Source organism: Monodon monoceros, unplaced genomic scaffold (genome assembly GCF_005190385.1).
Source record: "Monodon monoceros isolate NGI ecotype Baffin Bay Population unplaced genomic scaffold, NGI_Narwhal_1 Super_Scaffold_10, whole genome shotgun sequence".
NCBI lineage: Eukaryota > Metazoa > Chordata > Mammalia > Artiodactyla > Monodontidae > Monodon > Monodon monoceros.
Genome location: NW_021703766.1, coordinates 33,321,311 through 33,348,025, shown reverse-complemented (window position 1 = coordinate 33,348,025; position 26,715 = coordinate 33,321,311).

Sequence of the window (26,715 nt, the reverse complement as noted above, 5' to 3'; positions counted from 1 at the left end):
TCTTGGTTGTAGCTTTTTCTCCTTCATCACTTTAAATATGTCCTGCCACTCCCTTCTGGCTTGCAGAGTTTCTGCTGGAAGATCAGCTGTTAACCAGCTGTTAACCTTATGAGGATTCCCTTGTGTGTTATTTGTCATTTTTCCCTTGCCGCTTTTAATATGTGTTCTTTGTATTTAATTTTTGATAGTTTGATTAATATGTGTCTTGGTGTGTTTCTCCTTGGATTTATCCTATATGGGACTCTCTGTGCTTCCTGGACTTGATTAACTGTTTCCTTTCCCATATTAGGGAAGTTTTCAACTATAATGTCTGCAAATATTTTCTCAGTCCCTTTCATTTTCTCTTCTTCTTCTGGGACCCCTATAATTCGAATGTTGTTGCATTTAATGTTGTCCCAGAGGTCCCTGAGAGTGTCCTCAATTTTTTTCATTCTTTTTTCTTTATTCTGTTCTGCAATAGTTATTTCCACTGTTTTATCTTCCAGGTCACTTATCCATTCTTCTGCCGCAGTTATTCTGCTATTGATCCCTTCTAGAGTATTTTTAATTTCATTTATTGTGTTGTTCATCAGTGCTTGTTTCCTCTTTAGTTCTTTTAGGTCCTTGTTAAATGTTTCTTGCATTTTCTCTATTCTATTTCCAAGATTTTGGATCATCTTTACTATCATTATTCTGAATTCTTTTTCAGGTAGACTGCCTATTTCCTCTTCATTTGTTAGGTCTGGTGGGTTTTTACCTTGCTCCTTCATCTGCTGTGTGTTTTTCTGTCTTCTCATTTTGTTCATCTTACTGTGTTTGGGGTCTCCTTTTCGCAGGCTGCAGGTTCATAGTTCCCGTTGTTTTTGGTGTCTGTCCCCAGTGGCTAAGGTTGGTTCAGTGGGTTGTGTAGGCTTCCTGGTGGAGGGGACTAGTGCTTGTGTTCTGGTGGATAAGGCTGGATCTTGTCTTTCTGGTAGGCAGGTCCACGTCTGGTGGTGTGTTTTGGGGTGTCTGTGGCCTTATTATGACTTTAGGCAGCTTCTCTGCTAATGGATGGTGCTGTGTTCCTGTCTTGCTAGTTGTTTGGCATAGGGTGTCCAGCACTGTAGCTTGCTGGTCGTTGAGTGAAGCTGGGTCTTGGTGTTGAGATGGAGATCTCTGGGAGATTTTCGCTGTTTGATATTATGTGGAGCTGAGGGGTCTCTTGTGGACCAGTGTCCTGACGTCGGCTCTCCCACCTCAGTGGCATGGCTCTGACGCCTGACTGGAGCACCAAGAGCTTTTCACCCACACGGCTCAGAATAAAAGGGAGAAAAAAATAGAAAGAAAGAAAGAAAGAATGAGGATAAAATAAAATAAGATAAAATAAAATAAAGTTATTAAAATAAAAAATAATTATTATGAAAAAATTTCAAAAGTAAAAAAAAAAAGAAAACTAGAACGGATGGACAAAATCCTAGGACAAATGGTGAAAGCAAAGCTATACAGACAAAATCTCACACAGAAGCATACACATACACACTCACAAAAAGAGGAGAAGGGGAAAAAATAACATACCTTGCTCCCAAAGTCCACCTCCTCAATTTGGGATGATTCATTGTCTATTCATGTATTCCACAGATACAGGGTACATCAGGTTTATTGTGGAGATTTAATCCGCTGCTTCTGAGGCTGCTGGGAGAGATTTCCCTTTCTCTTCTTTGTTCACACAGCTCCTGGGGTTCAGCTTTGGATTTGGCCCCGCCTCTGCACGTAGGTCGCCTGAGGGCGTCTGTTCTTTGCTCAGACAGGACCCAGTTAAAGGAGCCGCTGATGCGGGGGCTCTGGCTCACTCAGGCCGGGGAGAGGGAGGGGTATGGATGCGGGGTGAGCCTGCGGCGGCAGAGGCCGGCGTGACGTTGCACCAGCCTGAGGCGCACCATGCGTTCTCCCGGGGATGTTGTCCCTGGACCACGGGACCCTGGCAGTGGCGGGCTGCACAGGCTCCCGGGAGGGGAGGTGTGGATAGTGACCTGTGCTCACACACAGTCTTCTCGGTGGCGGCAGCAGCAGCCTTCACGTCTCATGCCCGTCTCTGGGGTCCACACTGTTAGCCGCGGCTTGCGCCCATCTCTGGAGCATCTTTAAGCGGCGCTTTTAATCCCCTCTCCTCGCGCACCAGGAAACAAAGAGGCAAGAAAAAGTTTCTTGCCTCTTCGGCAGGTCCAGACTTCTTCCCGGACTCCCTCCCGGCTAGCCGTGGCATACTAGCCCCCCTTCAGGCTGTGTTCACGCCACCAACCCCAGTCCTCTCCCTGCGCTCCGACCGAAGCCCAAGCCTCAGCTCCCAGACCCCGCCCATCCCGGGGGGTGAGCAGACAGGCCTCTCGGGCTGGTGAGTGCTGGTCAGCACTGATCCTCTGTGCGGGAATCTCTCCGCTTTGCCCTCTGCACCCCTGTTGCTGCACTTTCCTCCGTAGCTCTGAAGCTTTCCCCCTCCACCACCCACGGTCTCCGCCCGCGAAGGGGCTTCTAGTGTGTTGAAACCTTTCCTCCTTCACTGCTCGCTCCCACTGGTGCAGGTCCCGTCCCTATTCTTTTGTCTCTGTTTATTCTTTTTTCTTTTGCCCTACCCAGGTACGTGGGGGGTTTCTTGCCTTTTGGGAGGTCTGAGGTCTTCTGCCAGCGTTCAGTAGGTGTTCTATAGGAGCAGTTCCACGTGTAGATGTACTTCTGATGTATCTGTGGTGAGGAAGGTGATCTCCGCGTCTTACTCTTTCGCCATCTTCTCCTCTCTCTATGCCTGACATTTAATGGGGAGAAGCAAATAAGCTGCTTGAACATGAACTAATTAAAAGCAACGTTTTCCAGCCATTTTAAAAAAGCAAATCTTTATTGACGTGTAGTGTACATACAGGAAAATACACAAATCATCAGAGTGTGATAAATTTTCACAAAGTGAGCATACCCATTAGCACCCAGATCAAGAAATAGAACTGCACCTGCACCCCAGAAACTCCTTTCATGTCCCCTCCCAGCCAGATACCTCCCACTCTCCTGGCTTCTAATAGCATAAATTAGTTTTGCCTGGTTGTGAACTTGAACTTTCTATAAATGGAATCATCAGTGAGCATTCTTTGGTGCTTTCTCGGTGTCTTTTACTCAACATTATGTTTGAGATTCATCCATGTTGTTGGTTGGGCATAGTTTTAGTTTGCTTATTTTCATTACTGAAGAAGTGTATATATATGTGTGTGTGTGTGTGTGTGTGTGTGTGTGTGTGTGTATTTCCTCACTATATATGTGAGACTGTATACAAAACTATACTATATATACATAGTCTCACATATATAAATAAATAAATTAGTAGTTTAATTTAAATAAATAAATTCAACTGTGATATCTATCTATCTATTGATAGATAGATAGATAGAGATCACAGTTGAATTTATCCGTTCCACTGTTGCTGGGCATTTAGGTAGCTTCCGTTTTTGGGGCTATTGTGCATAACGCTTCTATGAACATTCTTACATGGGTCTCTTGGTGGCCACATGCATGAATCTCTGTTGGGTGTATATGTAGGTGTATAATATTTGAGTCCTAGAGGAGCAAATGTTTAGCTCTAGTTAGATGCTGCCAAACAATTTATGTTCCCATCCCAGTGCGTGAGAGTTCCGTTTGCTCTAGACTGCATTAGTGTTGCAACCAGCTGAGTTTTCAGGTGTTCTGAATATCCTTAAGCTTCACCAACCTGTGGGTTCAAATGATGTCACCCTAACACATCTAGTGGGCTTTCCCTGATTGGCTAGCTCCTCCCTTCCCGCCTTCCTCCATAGAACCATAGATACTAAAACAGTGCATTTATCAATCACTCCTAATGACAACATTTACTGAGGACTTGCTAGGTATGTGGTACAAGCACTGAACAAGAATTAGTTGATTTAATCCCCACAACAACCCTTTGACGCAAGTACATTTAATATTGGGTTGGCCAAAAAGATCGTTCGGGTTTTTCTGTACCATCTTATGAAAACCCGAACGGACTTTTTGGCCAAGCCAATATCATCCCATTTTACACATGAGGAAATGGAGACACAGAGAGGGGAAGTTACTTGTTCAAGGATACATAGCTGGGAAGTGGCCATGCTGATATTAAACTCTGTGAAGGCTGTCTCCAGAGCCTCTCTCCTTCACCATCAACTCACACTGCCTAGTAGCTCAATCTTCTCGTGCCATAGCCTCTGAGCCACTACTTCCTCCTCTCCTGGGCCCTCTGCGAAAGCAACACTCCCCCTATTCTACTCAGGCAGCTGCCTTCAAGGGTATCCTGTGTCTTCAGGCCACTATCTGGTGCTGGCCTGGGCCCCCCTTCCCTGGCCCCCCTTGGCTGCCACCCAGTGAACTGCTGGCCTCATGTTCCACAGGAAATGTGTAGGGGAATCAGCCCCTGGACTGAGTCAGAGGGACCCACAGCAGAGATGCTTGAGCCCCTGGTGTCTCAGCTCTTGTTGCCACAATGGCTGGCTTTGAAGGAGCTTGAATAAGAGCCAGCAGGGTAAGAACCATTTTTCCTCTCCCACTCTCAGGCTCAGTTGCCAAGTTTGGCTTATAACAACAGAGTTTTCTTTCCTTCAGGAGGATTTATATTTTCGGGGTCCCAGTTCAGTCTGCGTTCTGGTTTCATACAACAGAAATGGGCGACAACAAACTTAAGCAGATGAAGAATGGAAGGGAAGAACGTTGGTTGCTCATAGAATCAAGAGAAGGTTGGAGTCCTTTGACGTAAAGGGCAGAGTCCAGGAACAAAGGATGTTGTTTCAAAATAGGAAGGACATTAGATTCTGGGTAGGAAGGAGTTGGGGGGGGGGGGAGAGAGAGAGAGAGAGAGAGAGAGAATGAGAGAGACCCTTCTTGTCTCAGGATTTGGCATCTGCCACAAGCCTCTCAGCCAGTTAACAGCCTGAATATGCCCAAACCTGTATCCTGGCTCTCTCCTAGAAAGCTCTTCAGTCCCAACCCTGACCCCATGTAAATTAGCTGGCACAAATAGGAGGTCCAGGAAAGCTGCTGCAGGCCTCACAATGCACTGCAGGGTACCCTTAGTAAGTCCCATTTTGAGTGATTTTTTTCACAATAGTGACTTTGCTGCTTGAAACAAAGAATAGCTAAATGAAGGACTCAGTGCTTTTCTGACAATGATTTGTCCAACTGTAGTCACAGCACCATTCAGCAGTGAGGAACACGCACAGGGTGGGAGCTACAGGCACGCCTCTGACAAATGGAACTTGGAAATGACTTATGCAGTGATTTCTCACCTCTTTATTTCACATTCCAGTCTTAGGATAACATTTGAAATATTAAGGTTGTTTTCAGGAATAACCAATAAAGGAATTGTTCATGCCCTTGTCACTGTTGGAAGTTTTGTTTTTCTTTATGGAAACCACTTAAATACAAAGTCAATATGGAATAAAAGTGTGAGACGTATTGCTGAATATATAAAGTAAGCAGTATTTGATTTAAATGCATTTTAAAAATTTAAAGGCAAAAATAGATTGCAGGTAGTAGTCCCTGAAATAAGTTTTACAAAGCTGTAAAAAAAATCACCATTGGCTGTAACCAAAGTTATCAAAGAAAATGCTCATTTTGACCTTTCATTTTGGCACTAGAGACAAATTTAAAAATTTATGACAACACTGTAAAGCCACTGGGGCAGCCAAGACTGCCTGAAAATGATTTTGAAGCCTAAAACTTTAAAGCTGAACAAAAAGACTGACGAGTGCTTTTGAAAAATGTTGTATGAGAGTAGAATTTAAAGAAACCAAAAGCCCACCAAATTCTGAAAACAGCTGAGTGAGCTTAAAGTGCCGTCAAACTATTCAATAGTGAAAAAAAAAATCAATCCATGAGATATTAAACAAAAGAGAAAGAAAGGAAAATCAGTGGCTACTTCTGACAATTTGTTGCCTTGACCATTGTTCCATCTACCAATTCACCTGGAGCTGTAGACGTCTATCAAACAGATGAAGGATGCTGGTGGGTCTTGGGTGCACCCACCTCCCGCATACTCCCCTCCCCTCAACAGTGCCAGGTCTGGCTCTGCCCACTGAGCCACTGCTGGTGTCTCGTCTCTGCCTCTGAATTTTCTGTCAAGATTATTCACTATGTTTGAACACTTATCCTGCTTCTTCTTTAGGAACTGTGTTTCATTGTGGCCAAATAGCCCCAGTTGAGGAGGGAAATCTCTTTATGGAACAATTCTGGCTAATAAATGGAGGAATGAGACAATTAGAAACTGGTCGTTTCACAACTATCAATGAAATAATTGATTTAGGTAAGCATCATCAATGGATGTTGGAAACATTAGGTAAAAAGTTGACTGAGAACTGGAGTTTTGCACAATGTCAGGGTACCGACCCTCAAGTCCACTTGCAAAGGGAAATATGTAATTGTATAATGGCAAGATCTGTCTGTTGCCACCTTACCCAGGAATCAAACTGAGCATCGCTAATGTGGGAACTCTTGTTTCTCCCGATGGGATGCCGTGATGAAGTATGAGCTTTACCTTTGAGGTGTTCTTGTCAATGATGTTGAACACGCTTCTAATCAACTCTTTAGTCCTAACTCTGATTTATAGAAAATATAGAGAACAGAGGGACAAATTAAATGATACCACAAGGAAACAATCAGATTGACAAATACAGAATGTGCCACATTCCTTAAGATAAAGGGTTTAGTATCTTTAACAAAGTCAATGTCATAGGTTAAAAAAAAAAAAGACAAAATAAAAGGGATTGTTCTAAACTAAAAAAGACCTAAGAGACATAACAACCAAATTCAAGTATGACCTTTGACAGGGTCCTAGTTTAAACAACGATAAAAGACATTTTTGGAACAAATGAGGATTTGGATATGGACTGGTTATTAGATGCTATTACAGAATTATTGTTGGTGTTGTTAGACTAGGTAATGGTATTATGGGAAAATATTCTTATTTTTTGACAATGCAAGCTGAAGTATTACTGTCATGATGTCTGCAATCTACTTTCAAATGGTTCAGCAAAAATACAAAATTTGGTTGAAGCAAATATATTAAATCCAGAGGGATTTTTATGGATGTTCATTTTGCTGTTCTAGTTTCCGGTATTTCAAACATGTCTTCAGAAAACTTAAAAATATGCCAGTGCATATGAAAACCTTTAAATCTCTTTAATAGTCTGGTCACAAATAGCAAAAATATAGAGCAGTGACTGATGTAGGAAAAAAAAAAAAAGGGCTAATGCTATAAAATGCTGACTTTACGGTCCCCACAGCAACAATAACCTGAGGGACATGTGGGTGGTGAGGCCTGGGAGTGGCGGGGTGACTTTGCCACAGTGTGTGAGATCCCCCATGCTGGTGGCCCGCCAGCTCCTATGGGAGCCATTGCTGGGGTTATGGCTACATTTACAAAATTCATTCAGTACTTCGGCTCCTGCACAAGAAATACACATGTGCCCTTGAAAAGGTAAGTGTGCCCTTGGAAAATATTTTTAAAAACCTCAGAACCAACAACCCACCAGGCTGGTAAAATCTAGATGGAGTCTACAAATTGTGTCTCACTCTCCCCCATCCTCCTGATTTTACTGTCACCTCTCCTGAGGTTGGGGCAGCCATGGCTTGCCCTTAGATTCAGAAGCTGATTCTTGACCTTGGCTGCTAAGAAAGGCCTGTGTGACCTTGAACAAGTTATTTGCCTCCTGGGGGATTAGATTTCTCACCAATAAATAAAGAACAACAGAGTTTGCCTCCCAGGTTTTTTTTTTTTTTAAGTGAAATTTACATAACATAAATTAACCATTTTAAAGTGAACAACTCAGTTGCATTTAGTACATTCACAATGTTGTACAGCCATCATCACCATCCGTCTGCAAAACTTTTTCATCTTCCCAAATGGAAACTCTGTATCCCTTAAACAACAACTTCCTATTCTTTCTTTCCCACTGTCCCTAGAAATGACCAATCAGCTTTCTGCCTCTATGGATTTACCTATTCTGGATATTTCATATAAATGCAATCATATAATATGTGCCCTTTTGTGTGTGCGGTTCTGTCACTTCACATGGTATTTTCAAGGTTCATCCATGTTGTAGCATGTGTCAGTGCTTCATTCCTTTTTATAGCTGAATAATACTGTTTGTGTATACCATAATTTGCTTATCGATTTGCTTGTCCATTTGCTTGTCAATGGACATTTGGGTTGTTTATACCCTTTGGCTATTGTGAGTAATGCTGCTATGGACATGAATGTACACGTATTTGTTTGAGTTTCTGTTTTCAATTCCTTTGGTTTTATACCCAGGAGTGAAACTGGTCATTCGTATGGTGATTCTATGTTTAATTTTTTTTTTGTTTTTTTGCAGTACGCGGGCCTCTCACTGTTGTGGCCTCTCCCGTTGCGGAGCACAGGCTCCGGATGCGCAGGCTCAGCGGCCATGGCTCACGGGCCTAACCGCTCCGCGGCATGTGGGATCTTCCCGGACTGGGGCACGAACCCATGTCCCCTGCATCGGCAGGCGGACTCTCAACCACTGCGCCACCAGGGAAGCCCTCTATGTTTAATTTTTGAAGAGCTGCCAAACTGTTCTCCACAGTGGCTGAACCATTTTACATTCCCACCCGCAAAGTTTGTGTGTTCCGATTTCCCCAAATCCTCACCAACACTTGTTATTTTCTGTTTTTTATTTTGTTTTGTCTGTTTGTTTTTTTAACATAGCTCTCTAGTGAGCGTAAAGTACTGTCTCAGTGTAGTTTTGATTTGCATTTCCCTAATGACTAGTGATGTTGAAATCTTTTTATGTGCTTATTGGCCATTTGTATGTCTTCTTTGGGAAAATGTCTGTTCAAGCCCTTTGTCCATTTTTGAGCTGGGTTGCTTTCTTTTCTGTTGTTGAGTTGTAGGATTTCTTTGAATATTCTTGATATTAATCTCTTCTCAGATATACAGTTTGCAAATAATTTCTCCCCATTTTGTGCTCTGTCTTTTCACTCTCCTGATAGTGTCCTTTGATGCACAAAAGTTTTAAAATTTGATGAAATTCAGTTTATCTATTGTATTCTTTTGTTGCCTGCACTTTTGGTGTCATATCTCAGACTCCACTGCCAAATACAAGGTCATAAGTATTACCCCTGTGTTTACCATGAGGATTACAATTAATAAATATCCTAACTTTATAACAATTTAGTTTGAGCTGATTTCAAATTAATTTTAATAGCATACACAACCTCTGTTCCTATACATATCTGTCCCCTCCCTTTTTTGTTATTATTGTCAAATTTGCATCTTTATACATGTATGCCTATTAACATAGATTTTTAGTTATTGTTTTATGCATTTATATTTTAAATCATATAGGAAACAAAAAGAGGAGTTAGAAACAAAAAATATAATAACACTGGCTTGTATATTTACTTATGTAGTTATATTTACTGAGATTCCTTATTTCTTAATGTGGATTTGAGTTACTGACTAGTGTCCTTTCATTTCAGCCTAAAGGACTACCTTTAGCATTTCTTGTAGGTCTGGTCTCCTGGTGACAAAGTCCCTCAGCATTTGCTTATCTGGGAATCTCTTAATTTCTCCTTTTTTTTGGATTGACTTTTTATTTATTTATTTTTATTGTGATAAAATATATATAACATAAATTTACCATTATAACCTTTTTAAAGTGTACAGTTCAGAAGGCATTAACTATATTCACAGTGCTGTATAACCCTCATCACTATCTATTGATATTTTCAGAACTTTTTCATCATTTCAAACAGAAACTTTGTACCCATTAAGCAATAACTCTCCATTCCTCCTCCAACCCCTGCTCCAGCCCCTGGTAACCTCTGTTCTTTCTGGCTCTATGAATTTGCCTATTCTAGATACCTCATTTAAGTGGAATCATGCAATATTTGTCCTTTTTCGCCTGGCTTATTTCACTTAGCATAAGGTTTTCAAGGTTCATTCATTATGTAGCATGTATCAGAATTTCATTCCCTTTTGGCTGAATAATATTTCATTGTATGTATAGATCTCATTTTGTTCATTCATTCTTCAGTTGATGGATAATTGAATCATTTCCACCTTTGGGCTATTGAGAATATTGCCACTACAAATATATTTTTTTGAATTTTATTTTATTTTTTATACAGCAGGGTCTTATTAGTTATCTATTTTATACATATGCCACTAGGAATATTGATGTGCCAAGTATCTGTTTGAGTCCCTGCCTTCAATTATTTTGTGTTATCTATCTAGAAGTGGAATTGCTGGATTATATAGTAATTCTATGTATAACTTTTTGAGGAGCCATTAAACTGTTTTCCTCAGTTGCTGCACCATTTCACATGTCCACCAGCAACGTTTGAGAATTTTCTCTACATCCTCACCAATACTTGTTGTTTCCTCTGTTTTAAATTTTAAAAAAAAGCCATCTTGGTGGGTGTAAAATGGTATTTGGTTTAGATTTGCATTTCCCTAATGGCTAGTGTTGTTGAGCATCTTTTTATGTTCTGTTGGTCATTTGTATATCTTTTTTGGAGAAATGTCAAGTCCTTTTCCTTTTCTTGAATTTGGTTATTGTCTTCTTGCTGAGTTTTGGGTTGGTTTTTTTTTTTTTCACTCTCTTGATAGTACTTTCGTTGCACACAAGTTTTAATTTTGGTGAGGTCCATTTTATCTGTTTTTTTCTTCTGTGGCCTGTGCTTTTAGTGATGTGCTTAAGAAACCATTGCCAAATTCAAGGCTGTAAAGATTTTCTCCTGTGCTTCCTTCTAATAGTTTTATAATTTTAGCTCTTAAATTTAGGTCTTTGATCCATTTTGAGTTAATTTTTGTATATGGTATAAGGTAAGGGTCCAACATCATTCTTTTGCATGGTGGACATACAGTTTTCCCAGCACAATTTATTCAAAAGATGGTCCTTTTCCCATGAAGCGTGTTCGCACCATTGTCATAACTCAACTGACTATATACGTGAGGGTTTATTTATGGTCTCCTTATTCTATTCCATTGATTTATATGTCGATCCTATGTCAGTACCACAGTGTTTTGGTTATTGTAGCTATAGTATGTTTTGAAATTAGGAAGGGCAAATTCTCTAACTTTGTTCTTTCTCAAGATTGTTTTGAAAATTTAGGGTCCCTTGAAATTCCATATGAATTTTAGGATGGAGTTTTCTATTTCTGCAAAAAAACACTGTTGGGATTTTGATAAGGATTGCACTGAATCTGTAAATTGATTTGGGTAGTATTGCCATCTTAACAACATTAAGTCTTCCAATCCATGAACACAGGTGTGTTTCCATTTATTAGGACATCTCTATTCTTTCAGCAATGTTTTGTAGCTTTCAGCGTACAAATCTCTCACTTTGTTGGTTAAATTTATTCCTAAGTATTTTTTGTTTGCTATTGTAAATGGAATTATTTTATTAATATTTTGATTGTTCATTGCTAGTGTATAGAAATATTGTTTGTGTGTGATTTTATATCCTGCAACTTTGCTGAATTTGTTTATTAGCTCTAACTTTTTTTCCCCCTGTATAGATTCTTTAAGGTTTCCTATATATAAGATCATGTCATCTGTGAATTAGAGATAATTTTATTTCTTCCTTTCCAACTTGGATGTCCTATAATTCTTTTTCTGGCCTAATTGATCTGGCTATAACTTCCAATACTGTGTTGCACAGAAATGATAAAAGCAGGTCTCTTGTCTTACTCCTGATCTTAGGGGAAATTCCTTCAGTCTTTCACCATTCAATAAGATGTTATCTGTGGGCTTTTCATATATAGTTTTTATCATGTTGAGGTAGTTCTATTTTATTTGAAGGATGTTGGTTTTTGCAAATGCTTTTTCTGCATCAATTGAGATGATATGTTTTTTCTCCTCATTCTATTAATGTGGTATATTACATTAATGGATTTTCTTGTGTTGAGCCATCTGTGCATTCCAGAGATAAATCCCACTTGTTTATGGTGTATGGTTCTTTTAATATGCTGCTGAATTTAGTTTCTTAGTGTTTTGTTTAGGATTTTGCATCTATATACATAAGAGATATTGACCTGCAGTTTTCTTATACTGTCTTTGTCTGGTATCAGAGTAGTTCTGATCTCAGAGAATGAGCAGGAATTATTCCTTCCTCTTCAATTTTTTGGGAAGACTGTGAGAAGAATTGGTGTTAATTCTTCTTTAATTGTTTGGTAGAGGGCTTCCCTGGTGGCACAGTGGTTGAGAATCTGCCTGCTAATGCAGGGGACACGGGTTCGAGCCCTGGTCTGGGAGGATCCCACATGCCGCGGAGCAACTAGGCCCATGAGCCACAGCTACTGAGCCTGCGCATCTGGAGCCTATGCTCCGCAACAAGAGAGGCTGTGATAGTGAGAGGCCCGCGCACCGCAATGAAGAGTGGCCCCCGCTTGCCACAACTAGAGAAAGCCCTCGCACAGAAATGAAGACCCAACACAGCAAAAATTAATTAATTAATTAATAAACTCCTACCCCGATATCTTCTTAAAAATAAAAAGTTTGGTAGAATTCACTAGTGAAGCTGTTTGGTCCTGGGCTTTTCTTTGCTGAGATGTTTTGATTACTAATTCAATCTCCTTACTTGTTATAGGTCTGTTCAAATTTTATATTTCTTTTTGAGTCAGTTTTGGTAGTTTGTGTGTTTCTAGGGTTTGTCTATTTTATCTAGAATATTCAATTTGCTGGCATATAATTGTTCATAGTATTCTCTTATAATCTGTTTTCTTTCTGTAAAATAGGTAATAATGCCCCCACTTTCATTTCTGATTTAATTGAGTTTTCTTTCTTCTTTAGTCATGTAGGTTAAAGTTCATCAATTTTGTTGATCTTTCCAAAGAACCAACTTTTTGTTTAGTTGATTTTCTCTATTCTCTCTTTAATATATATTTACAGATAAATAGATTCTATATATCTCCAATCTAATCTTTTTTTTTTTTTTTTGCGGTACATGGGCCTCTCACTGTTGTGGCCTCTCCCGTTGTGGAGCACAGGCTCCGGACGCGCAGGCTCAGCGGCCATGGCTCACAGACCTAGCTGCTCTGCGGCATGTGGGATCTTCCCAGACGGGCACGAATCCGTGTCCCCTGCATCGGCAGGCGGACTCTCAACCACTGCGCCACCAGGGAAGCCCTCCAATCTAGTCTTTATTATTTCCTTCCTTCTGCTATCTTGAGTGTAGTTCATTCTTCTTATTCTAGTCCCATATAGTGTAAAATTGGGTTATTGATTTGAGATCTTTCTTCTTTTTTAATGTATATGTTTACAGCTATAAATTTCCCTCTTAATACTGCTTTCACTGCATCCCATAAGTTTGGTATTTTGTGTTTTCATTTTCATTTGTCTTAAGGTACATTCTAATTTCCCTGATGATTTCTTCTTCTACCCATTGGCTATCTAAGAGTTTGTTGTTTATTTTCCACATATTTGTGAATTTTCTGTTATTGATTTCTAGCTTCATTCCATTGTGATTAGAAAAGATACTGTGTGTGATTTAAATCTTTAAAAATTTTTGTTAATTCTTGCTTTGTGGACTAACATTTAGTCTATCCTGGAAAATGTTCCCTGTGTACTTGAAAAGAATGTTTATTCTGTTGTTGTTGGGTGTAGTGTTCTATATATGTCTAATAGGTCTAATTGGTTTATACTGTTGTTCAAGTCCTTTGTTTCCTTACTGATTTTCTGTCTAGGTGCTCTATCTTTTATTTATTTATTTTTAATATTTATTTATTTGGCTGCATTGGATCTTAGTTGTGGGTCTTAGTTGTGGCAGGTGGGATCTTTGTTGTGGCATGCAGGATCTTTCATTGTGGTGTGAGGGCTTCTCTCTAGTTGTGGCATGTGGGCTCAGTAGTTGCAGTGCGTGGGCTCTAGGGTGTACGGGCTTAGTTGTCCTGTGGCATGTGGGATCTTAGTTCCCTGACCAGGGATCGAACCCGCATCTCCACATTGGAAGATGGATTCTTAACCACTGGAACACCAGGGAAGTCCCTCTATCCTTTATTAAAATTGGGGTATTGAAGTTTCCAATTAGGGTATTGTAGAACTGTATACTTCTCTCTTCAGTTCTGACAATTTTTGCTTTATCTTTTTGGGTCTTTTTGTTAGGTTCATGTAGGTTTATAATTGTTCTATTTTCTCACTGAATTAAAACTTTTATCAGTATATACTGTCCTTCTATGTCTCTTGTAGCTTTTTTGACTTAGAGTCCATTTTGTCTGACAATAACATAGCCACCTCAGCTCTCTTTTGGTTACTATTTGCATGGAATATCTTTTTCCATTCTTTTACTTTCAATCTTTTTGTGTTGTTACATCTAAAGCGAGTCTCTTGTACACAACATATAGACGGGTCATGTTTTTTAAATCCAATCTGCCAAGCTCTGTTTTTTAATAGAAGAGTTTAAACCATTTACATTTAATGCAATTACTGATAAAGAAGCATTTACATCTACCATTTAGCTATTTTTCAATGTGTTTTATATTTTTTTCTTCTTCATTCCTCCACTATTGCTTTTTTGGGGGTATTTAGTTTATTTTTTGGTAGTAAACCATTTTGATTCCCTTCTTTTCTCTACACATTTAATTTATTTTATTAGTTACTACTTTTGGGATTACAATTAGCATCTTTTAAGCTTATTAACAAGCTAGTTTGAACAGTGCTAACTTGGTCTCAAAAGTATACATACTCTGTTGCTGTATATACCTGTTCCTCATTTTAAATTTTGTAATTGTCACAGAATACATCTTTATATATGTTTTTCCACTGACATAGATTTATAATTGTTGTTTTATGCATTTTCCTTTTATATCACATGGGAAAAAAAGAGTTACAAACCAAAAGTACAGTAACATTTGACTTTTATATTTACATACATAGTTACCTATACCAGTGTTATTTATTTTTTCTTATGGCTTTAATTATGGTCTTGTGTCCTTTCATTTTAGACTGAAGGACTTCCTTTAGCATTTCTCATATGGCAAATCTATTGATAACTCCCTCGGATTTTATTTCTATGGAGATGTCTTGATTTTTTCCTTCATTCTTGAGGGATAGTTTTGCTGTATATAAAAATCGTGGTTGACACTTTTTTTTTCCCTTCCAGCACTTTAAATATGTCATTCCACTGTCCTCTGGCCTCCATGGTTTCAGATCAGAAATCAGGTGTTAACCTTATTGAGGATCTCTTGTGCTTGTCACAAGTTGCTTCTTCCTTGCTGTTTTCAAATTTTCTCTTTGCTTTGGGTTTCAACAGTTTGATTATAATATGTCTTGTTGTGGATCTTTTTTGACTGTATCTTACTTGGAGTTTATTGAGCTTCTTGGTGGTATATATTCATGTCTTTCATCAGATTTGGGAAGTTTCTGGCCATTATTTCTTCAAATACTTTTTATGTGCCTTTCTTTTTTTCTTCTCTATCTGAGACTCCTGTAATGTGCATGTTGGTATGCTTGATGATATATCACAGCTCCCTCAGGTTCTTTTCATTTTTCTCTTTCTTTCTTTTTTTCCTTTGCACTCAGATTGGATAATTCCAATTGTCTTATCTTTGAGTTTGCTGATTCTTCCATATGCCTGCTCAAATCTGATGTTGAATTCCTCTTGCACTTTTCATTTCAGCTCTTTTTACTTTTCAGGTCCAGAATTTCTATTTAGTTCCTTTTTGCCGTTTATCTTTTTGCTGATATTCTCATTTTGATCATACATTGTTTTCCTGATTTTCTTTAGTTTTTTTGTCCATGATATCCTTTTACTCATAGTTGATTTAATATTATTGACTAGTAATTACAACGTCTGGGCTTCTTCAAGGATGGTTTCTATCAAATTCTTTTTTTCCTGCCGATGGGCCTTACTTTATTCTTTCTTTGTATGTTTTGTAAATTTTTGTTGAGAACTGGACATTCTGAATATTATACTGTGGTACATCTGGAAATCTAATTTTCCCACTCCTCAGGGATTGCTGATTTTTACTAGTTTACTAGAGCCATCACTTTTGTTTTATTTGTGACATTTCCAAACTAGTTTGGCAAAATGTGTTCCTTTTTGTGCATGGTCACTGAAGTTTCTGTTCCATTATCTATGGTCAGCCAATGAGCTGACAAAGATTTCCTTAACATCTGACTGCAAAAATGGAAAAAAGAAAGATTATATCTCTAAATCTACAATAGGTCCTCCCAATAGGCACTGAAACTAAGAGGGCCAAAGCAAAAGCAAATATCTGTGCTGGTCCCTCAGGGATCTACCAGACTGACCAAAATGCCCTACCCTAACTTCTGGAGAATAAGGACAACACTGCTCATCCTGGCACCAGTCAGATGCTCCAGGAATGTGAGCCAGTATCCCCACACTATGGCAGGGCTTTGTGATAGAGGATGGTAGGTATTTTATACATGCTGGCCTCTTACCAAAGAGCAATAGCCTCTCCCTTCATCAAGCAAGCCCTGAATTTTATAAGTGTCCCTTCAGGACTCCGAAGTCTGAGGTAGTTGACTTTGACAATATTTTCCCTCAGTTTACTGGTTGTTTGGCTTAAGGACTGAGCCCTAGTGCTTCCTCCTCTGCCACTTTGCATGGTATCACTGTGGTTTCTCCATTTTTGAAGGAAAATTTTGCTGGGTATAAAATTCTTGGTTGACAATTTTCTTCCAGCACTTTAAATGTTTCATTTCACTGTCTCCTGGCCTCCATAGTTTCTGATGAGAAATCAAGTGTTAATCTTGTTGAAGGTCATTTGTGCTTGTCACAAGTTGTTTCTCCCTTGCTGCTTTCAAAACTCTTGTCTTTGGGTTTCAACAGTTTGATTATAATACGTCTTGTTGTGGATCTTTTTGACTGTTCATTGGAATTCACTGAGATTCTTGGATGTGTATATTCATGTATTTCATCAGATTTGAGAAATTTTTGGCCATTATTTTTTCAAATATTCTTTCCATCCTCTTTCTTCATCTGAGACTTTTATGATGTGCATTTTGGTATGCTTGATAGTATACCTTCAGGTTCTGTTAATTCTTCTTTCTATTTCTCAAACTGTGTATTAATCCGTTCACTGCCATAATAGAATACCATACAGTAGGTGGCTTAAACAACAGACATTTCTTTCTCACAGTTCTGAAGGCTGAGATGTCCAAGATCAAGGTACCAGCAAGGAGTATTTCATTCTGAGGCCTCTTCTTTGGCTTGTAGGTGGCCACCTTCTCACTGTGTGCTCACATAATCTCTTCTTTGTGTGCATGTGGAGAGAAAGATCTCCCTCTCCTTATAAGGACACAAATTCTACCAGATTAGAGTCCCACCCTTATGACCACATTTAATCTCAATTACCTCCTAAGGCACTATCTCCAAATACAGTGTCATTGAGGGTTAAGGTTTCAACATAAGAAATTTGGGGGAACACAATTTATTCCATAATAGCCTGGATAATTTTGATTGCCTTATCTTCAAGTTTGCTGATTCCTTCATCTGTCTGATCCAATCTGCTGTTGAATCTCTCTAGTGAAGTTTTCACTTCAGCTATTGTTCTTTTCAGCTCCAGAATTTCTATTTGGTTTCTTTTTAATATTTTCTATCTCTTCATCGATGTTCTCTATTTGTTCATATATCATTCTTCTGGTTTTCTTTAGTTCTTGGTCCATGGTTTCCTTTAGCTCATTGAGCATATTTAAAATAGTTGACTTAAAGTCTTTGTCTAGTAAGTCTAATATCTGGGCTTCCTCAGGGACAGTTTCTGGCAAGATCGTTTCTTTTCCCCTGTGCATGGGCCATACTTTCCTGTCTCTTTGTATTACTTGTATGTTGTTGTTGTTGTTAAAAGTGGACATTTTGAATATTATAATATGGTAACTCTTGAAATCGGATTTTCCCCAGGGATTGCTATTGTTGACTTTTGTGGGCTGCAGCCATAGTTCGTTTAATGACTTTTCCAAACTACTTTTGCAAATACTGTATTCCTTGTTATGTGTGGTCACTGAAGTCTCTGTTCCTTTATCTCAGAGGTTAGCCAGTGACCTGGAAGATTTCCATAAATGCCTGGAGCAAAAAAGAAGAAATATACTCTTCTGGTCTTTGCAGATTGGCTCTAAGCTGGGTTACTCCTTCAATGCTATGCCAGGTATACACAGTTCTGCCTTAGCTTTCACCTCCTGTTTGTGCAGATCCCAAAGGTCAGCCAAAGGTGAAAGCCTAGAATCCTATCATATCTTTTCTGAGTATCCAGCCATGGGCATGCACGTTGCACTCCAGATTCCCTGGTATATGTGATAGTCCTTTGAAATCCGTATTGCCCCAAGAATGTTTCTCCTTAGCCTCTTCCTTCCCAGACTTATGCATCTGTCTACTGCTTGCTTGTCTGTCACACCCAGGTGGCTATAGGCAGTGTAATGCCTTCTACGGATGCCACATAGAAAGCCACTCCAGTCTGAGGGAGACAAACAAAGGTCAGCTTCTGTTCTATTCCCTCAGGGAACTTTCAGACAAGTCAAAACACACCATTACAACTTTTTGAGAACAAGCTCTGTATTGCCCTCCAGCTCCAGCAAGCCACACCAGGAATGCAGACTGCCATCCCCATGGCTGCCACTGATCTAGAGAATGGGGGATGATAGGCAGGTAAGCAAAAATGCTATACATTTTCTTATTAAAATTTAGCAGACTGGTTATTAAGCACTCCCCTAGTTGCCATAATTTTTTTTTTTGGCCAGTTTAATGATTGCTTCTTTTTTTTTTTTTTGTGCGGTACGTGGGTCTCTCACTGCTGTGGCCTCTCCTGTTGCGGAGCACAGGCTCCAGACGCACAGGCTCAGTGGCCATGGCTCATGGGCCCAGCCTCTCCGTGGCATCCTCCCAGACCGGGGCATGAACCCGTGTCCCCTGCATTGGCAGGTGGACTCTCAACCACTGTGCCACCAGGGAAGCCCTAACGATTGCTTCTTTAGAGTTCCTTACTCCTCCATTTCTGTAACATTACTCAACCTTTCCTGGGTTTTTAAAAAAAAATTTATTATTGAAAAATTTAAGTATACACAAAAGTGGAGAGGGTATTTTAATGGATCCCTATGAATTTATCAACTAGGATCAAAAATTATCAACTCATGGCCAACTTCGTTTCATCTCTACCACCAGCCATTGATTGAGAACTTACTAAGTGCTGTGCTCAGAGCACTTCATGCATTATCTTATTTCATTTTCATAATACTCTATGAGGTAGGGATTAATATCCCCATTTCACAGATGAAGAACTGGAAACTGAGGGGTTTAGTAATTTTATCAAGATCATATGCAGCTTCCTGGAACCAGGACTTGAACTTGTATCTATCTGGGATCAGAATCATGGCTTAAGCTGGTTCCCCAATCACCTTTCCTGGGAAGTTTATTTGATGCTGACAGCAACCTGAGAGGCAGGTGTGGTGGACATAGCTAATGTTCATTCAAATCCACTTCTTATCTGCTTCTTGGTAGACAGGATTATGATTCCAAAACTTTGTGGAATTAGGCAGAATCCTGTGGCAAGTTCTGCCCAATGAAATGTAGGCAGAAGTGACATGTGTCATTACCAAGCTGAAGCATTTAACTGCTGGTGCTTTACTCTCTAGCCTTCTCTACACCTGCTGCAGAGAAATCTGAAGACTTGCCTTGAGATGCTGGTTGCAGGTTGTAGATTAGGGAATCCTTGTTTCCCTGGGTCCCTGAAGGATGAGTACTGCAGTAGAGCACAGTTCTTTGCTGACAACACACGTATAATGTGTACAAGAAATAAACCTTGGTTGTGGCAAACCACTGAAATTTTGGGCTTGTTCGTCTGTGCAGCACCACCTAGCCTATCCTGACTAGTAAAACAGGCAGTGCTGTAATTCCTTTATACAGAAGGAAACTTAGGCACAGGAGGTTGCCCATCTTAGATTCTTTCCTACTGTCTTCTGACAGCATGATAGCTTTCTGAAAGGGGCTGACTTGACATGGGGGGATCCTCATGTGATGTCAGAAGGATCCTTTTTTCCAGAATAACTCTTTCTTATCCCATAGTTCCTACTATTAGGCCACATTTTCATAGCATCATTTCCTGTAATAATGCAGATCCACTCACTGAGGAGATGGATAACTGGTGGTGTGTGGGTGCAGCCTATTAGAGATTTCGCTGATCTTCACCATGATTTTAGAAGATGGGGCTTTTCTGGCAATGTTTTTTATAAGAGGGAGCATGAGTATGGCCTGATGGTACTGTGCATGGTTTCAGGTCTGGGAGACTCAAGTTTGAGTCCCACTTACTAGCTCTATGACCTCAGGTAAACCAGTTAATCTTTAAGCCTCAATTTTCTCAGCTCTAAAATGAGGCCAATAAGAAAGAGGTTGTACTAAATTAGTTAAACCATGCAAAACACCTGACATATAACTGAAATATAGCAAGCCACAATAGTCACTATTATTAGGGGAAGACTGGAAGTTTGAATGTGAAGATTTTGGTCTAGTAGGTGAGTTAAGAGCAGCAGAATGCTTTAGGAAGATCCAGCTAGTGGCCTCGCACAGGGTGAAGGAGGGCAGAGGATGGGGATCAGTTGCAAAGCAGTTGTAGTAATGCAAGAGGTTGTCAATGTAGATTCAGGGCAGTGGAGGGACAGTGGGTGTGAAAGGGAAGGACAGTCATGAGAGCCTGGGGAAGGAAGAGCGGGCAGTGGTGACAGTTGCGTGACGCCTCTCAGCATGCCTCAAGTCACTTGTGTTGACTGATCCAATATCCTTGTTCTGATCAGCTGGCCCAAGTTCTGCATGTCTATTGTGGCCTCCAGACCAGCTGGTGGGCTGGGACAGTGGGGCAGCCTATTGGCAGTCGGCTGAATGCTGATGTCCACAGCTTACCAGTTGATACTTTGAACATCCACCCTGCCTGCAGCCATCTCCTCTCCCTGAGAGCGTAGAAAGGCAAGCTCTCGGGGACCATCCCAGAGGGCAAGGGCAGGTGCTGGCAGCTGCGGCCATGCTGGGAGCTGACTCTTCCCTTTAAAGTGAAGCCACCGGCTCCAGGCTTACTGACCCTAGGCACCACTAGGACCCCCTCCTGCTTCCACTGGAATCAAACCCTCCTGGTCCCTTTTCCAAGTCAGCTGAAAAGTTTCTAATCTCTTTGCAAAGTGTCAAGTATCTTCCAGTGCCTTGAAAGGTGATTTTCTAAAAGCAGATCAAACACTTTTGACATTTGCTGCCAAGCCATTTAAAGTTCTACTACAGGCTTGCCTCTGGCCTTGGCGGCTCGACTGGCTGCAGATAAAGGTTGAAGCGGCATCTCTCGTCACAGACACGAAGAGCCTGCTTGTGGGAGCTGCATCCTGGAGAGAAAAATATTCTGTAAAAGTTAATCTGCTGCTTTGTCTTGGCCAACAATTTATTCTTTCATGAAAGCCAGGCCCTGGCCCCCAGTTGAATTCTGCACACACATTTTTTTAATTTGCTGGAACTTGCAAAAACACATCAGTGGCCCTGCTGCCTTTGGCCTTTTATGTTCAGCAGAATAATCCCACGGCATTGCCTTCAAAGGGCTCTCAGCATCACACTCTCCCCAGTTCTCTTCCAGCTTTCCAAAGAGGGAGCCGAACTGTGCTTATGGGCCCGTGGAGAGCGCGGGGCCAGGGGTCACTCGTCCACTGTGCTGTGAGGCGCTGCCAGCCAGCCCCATCCAGAATGGGCTTGCCAACTCGGATGCCTGCAAGGGATCAAGGAAATGGGCCAAGTGAACTGGGGGCAAACATTGAGGAGTGGTGAGGACTGAGGCGAACCGGAGACAACAGGTCCTACCTAAATGGGGCAGCTGGCCTTAGCGTAGAACAATTGTTGCCTTGTGGGAATATGGGCTTAGTGCCCTCAGAGCTTCCCGTTTCCCCAAAGAAGCACTGGCATTTAAAAAATGTGAAATCTGTCCATTTTTAAATGTTGGCCCCAATTCTCTATAAACACTCTGCAGGCCAAACCAAACAGGTCTGCTGGCTGAATCTGGCTCGCAGGGCTGCCCGTTTGCAATCTTTGATGGAGGAGGCAGAGATAAGGAGTGGGGAGGGCAGACTCACCTTTTCTCTTTAATCTTAGAGGTTGTCTGGTTCCAAAGTCTCAGATGGGGAAACTGAGGCCCATCTCTGAGAGATCTCACTGATCTTTCTCCTCCACCTACTGCCTTTCTCCTCCAAGACGTAAGAATGTCACTCCCCAAGGTGTGAGACTAAAGGAGCGACATCTCCCCAGGACTTGCATTTTAATAAGGAAGATCCCAAAACTTCTGTAACTCCAAGAAATGTCTCCCTTCGATGGTGGGACTTCAGACAAAGCGACAGGGCAGTAGGATGAGGGCTTTTCAAAAGTCCCTCAAATGTTAGATGATTGTCCATTCTGCCCAGTCCCAGAGGGTTCCTGGGGTAGGTCTCCCCCAGGCAATATTTGGGACAGGTTCTTCTCCCACAGACCCATTGGGGGCCCAGCATGCTTTCCGTGGGAAACAGGACCACTGGAACTCTGGGGTGTATGTTTGGCATCTCCACACCCGCAGTCTGGCGTGAACTTCGCAAGGTGGCTCTGGCTCTGGCTGCTGGCTGGCATGCAAGGCGGTGCCTCCCTCCCTGGGGGCTCAGTAAAACATATCCAAGCTGCAAATATTCGCCCCAGACCTGCTCCAGGCTTGGCCAGAGCAGAAGCAGTTTGCCATGGGGACAGGATGGTGTTCTCACCTTCTCCGCCCCACTGGCCTGCTCGGTGTGTCTTCTCTCCTGCCCCATGCTCCCAGCCACATCCTTGTCCTGCCCCTACACCTCCTCATGTGCAGCCTGTCAGAGCCCTGACCACCAAATTAGCCCTTCGTGATTTTATGTGGCTTTTATTGGCTCAAGCTGGATGTTGGAGATGGAGCCAGATGTGAGGCCGCGGGACCGCTTGAAAGGCCAGGTAATTAGCAGCCTCTGCCTTTGCCTTCTTATCTTGACAGGCGGACACACAGAGCAGTGACCTGGGCGCTGGGAGGCAGCTGCCTTCTCCACATTAAACGAGGCAAAGGCCAAAGGGGAACCTTACTCAGCCTGGAATGCCGCCATCTGTGTGTGTGTGTGTGTGTGTGCAAACATGTGAGAGTGAGCATGATGAAGAATTATCCCCTCCACCCACTGCTTTCTTGCCCCCAGATTCAGGAAGAACCATCTGCCAACCTCTAAACACCTAAGATAGAATTATTATTTTGAAGTTGAGGAATAATTTACATACAGTAAAATATATGATCTTAAGTATACAGTTTGATGAGTTTTCACAAATGAGTAACATACATTAGGATATAAAACCTATATCCTAATGAAAATATAAAACATTTTCATCACCTCAGAAAGTTCATTATGCTCCTCGTCAGCGAATCTTCTCCCTCCCACGCATGGGCAACCATAGTTCTGATTTCTATCACCAGAGATTAGTTTTTGCCTGCTCTTAAATATCATGCAAATGAAATCATGGAATATAAACATAGACTCACAATCTTTTTGTGTCTTGCTACTTTTGCTCAACATAATGTTTTTGAGATTCATCCAAATTGTTACCTGTATCAGTAGTTCATTTCTTTTTATTGCTGAGTATTATTTCATTGTGTGAATGTATCACAGTTTGTTTATCTAGTCTCTGGCTGATGGATATTTCTGGCTTTTGGCGATTATAAATAAAGAAGTATATTAGTTTTCAATAGCTCTATCACAAATTGCCATAAACTTAATGGCTTAAAACAGCACAAATGTATTATCTCACAGTTTCTATGTCCTCTGCTCAGGGTCTCACCTGGCTAGAATTAAGGTGTCTGCCAGGGCTGGGGTCTCATCCTAACCCCAGGATCCTCTACTAAGTTTATAGAATTGTCGGTGGAATTCAGTTCCTTTGTGGTTGTTGGACTGAAGTTCTCAGCTCTACAGAGGTCACCTTCTGTTCCCTGCTGCCTGACTCTCTCCACAACGTGGCAGTGTGCTTCTTCGAAGCCAACAGGGGTACGTCTGCTGCTGCTTCAAATCTCTCTGACTTCTTCCATCTCTGATCTCTAGACCCTCTTTTAAAGAGCTCATCTGATTAGGTCAGGCCCATCCAGGATAACCTCTACTTTGATTAAAGTCAGCTGCTTAGGGACAGCTGAAAAATCTCTTCACCTTTGTCACATAGCATAACCTATCACAGGAGTAGTGTCCCATCATATTCACACTCAGGACATGTATTCCAGGATATGGGACTCTTGGGGGCCATCTTGGAATTCTGTCTACCACAAGCAGCTATGAACATTCTGGAGTCATTTTGTTATCCACGTGTGCATCTTTAAAAAATCAGAGCGTTTCCTATTGAGCCAAAATAACACAATCCCACTTAACAAAATAAATAATTATTTCTAAATATCATCTTATACCTGGCCCATATTTAGTGAGGGGAGCGGTTGTCTTAGCAATGTCTTTTAGCTCGTTTTTCCAAAGCAGAATCTTGTCTAGGACCTTTCAGTGCCTCTGGGCACATGTCCCTTCCATTGCTTTCCATCTAGCTCAGTGACCTTTATTGTGGCTGGTTGAAGACTATGGCTCTTTTATCTGGCAGAAGGGTCTGCTGTCTGGATTAGTGTGGTGGCTTCCTTTTGTCACCATTTAGTTTGTTCCTTTATCCACTTTTCATCCTGTGAATTGGAAGTCAAATCTAAGTTTGATAGACCCAGGTAAACATCTTTTGGCTGGAGCATATCATGGGAGATGCTGAGAGCTTCCACCTGTATCACTTGATACATGATTTCTGATGGTCCCACTGTTGGTGCAAGACTAACTCTTGGATCAGGGCGGGCACAGCTTAACCCTTCTAGTTCTGTTTCTTCCTCCTGAGCCAGAAAGAAATCTGTGGGGTCTTTCTTTGCATAATTTGGATGTCCATTTATGCATCCACTGTTCACCTAATGGTTTTAACACATCAATTGATAATCCTTGCCTGAATCAGTGATTTCATTAGGGGCCAAGGGGGGAATTGAGGCCCAGCATTTCCACTCTGCGAGGTGAGGATTTGGTCTGAAATATGCCTGACTTTGGCCCCTGGAGGCCTGTCCTCCCACTAGCTGGGACCATCTGGCATAGACCCTCACCAGGCCCAGGGGCGGAGGTGGCCTGAGATGGGAAGGGGTGGGGAGACACAGTCCTACCACAGCTTGCGAGCAAGTCAGGTATTATGCATTATTTCAGTGAGACCTCCAGGAGGCCAGTCCATTTCACTGCTGAGTCTCTGGGCCCTGGGGCATGTCGTATGCCTCCCAAATGCTTCTTGACAAGTGAATGCCTGAATGCATGGTAAGTGAATGATTGAATGCTTATCTAGCCCTAACTGAGCTCCTGATCGTCCTGAAATCTACACCTGTCTTTGGGTCCCCCAGTCCTTTCTTAGGCTAGAGGCAATTTAAGAGGCCCAGACATGCATCAGGAGACCTCTCAGTGGGTCTATGATTGGTACTTGCTCCCAGGGGAGCCCACTTTGATGTGCCAAGACTCCTCCTCCACCCAATGCCTTAGTAGGCCTGGCTGGGGTTATAGCTTCCTGAGGCAGAGCTCTGCCCACCTACTGGATTGGAGTCTCTGAGGCACTGTCTTGTTCCCTGGGGCCCCATCACAATGAACCAGCCAGGCCAAGCTGCAGCTGGAGGTACAGCTATGCAACACTGGCAGTGCCACCCATCCAATATGGTGTCCATCAGATAACAAACATGGGGACACTTAGACGAGTTTGGGTGGGGTGCATATGCTCCCCAGACAGCACTCTCTCCACCCTGGCCTCCCTCCTGGAAAATGGCTCAGCAGCTGGGCTCCGACTCCAGGCCAGCTGCCCCTCCTGCCGAGAAATCTGCCTTTAATTTAGAAGTTCTATTTCTTTCTCCATGGAAAAGTCTTTGTGGTACCAATTAAGGAACTCTTTTATCCCCTCCTGTTTGAGGAGTGAGGAATTTGGGGACTGTCTAGAAAGGGCTCCTTTTCTCACTAATTCCCAAGGCAGAGTGACTTTTCCTCAGGGTGGGCATCTGGCAGGGGGCCCTGGGAGGTCCTTCCTGATGATATGGAAGTTGACATCCCTGGAGGGCTTGCTCTGTGCCAGACACTGTGTCGAGCACGCTGCATGGGCCACCTCACTGCATCTTCCCAGCCACCCCACAGGAAGGCCTATCGTCATCCATAGTTTACAGATGAGGAAACAGAGGCTCAGAGAGGTCACTGTCTTGTTCAAGGCCAGTTGGGTGGTTGATCGAGGGGCCCGACTGTGAACCCAGCTTGGCCTGACTACAGGGTCATGACCCAAAGTGGTTCATTATGTTGATAGAGTGTGTTATTTTGTGTCTTTATTATAGGACCTCAGATCCAGGAAAATGTACAACCTGGGCCAGATGTGGTCACATTTTGTACAGTTTAGTGCTTATTCTTCTCCTAGAGTCTCCAGTGTGTCTGTGTGAGGTCCCCGGATCAGGGCAGAAGCTCCTGGAAGAACCGAGGTTGACTTGGATCTAGAGCTCCTATGTGTGTGTTTAAGGCTCTGCCCAATCTGTCCCTTTCTGGCTTCCCAGCCTCATTTGCCACTGTTTTCCTCATGCCTTCTCTTCTGGGCACACCAAATGGCCCTGTTGTTTTGGTCTTGGAGCATTTTGCTTGGCTTCAATGATCCCTGGTGCTGGAACGCTGTTCCTAGGTTTCTACCTGATGGATTCCTTTTC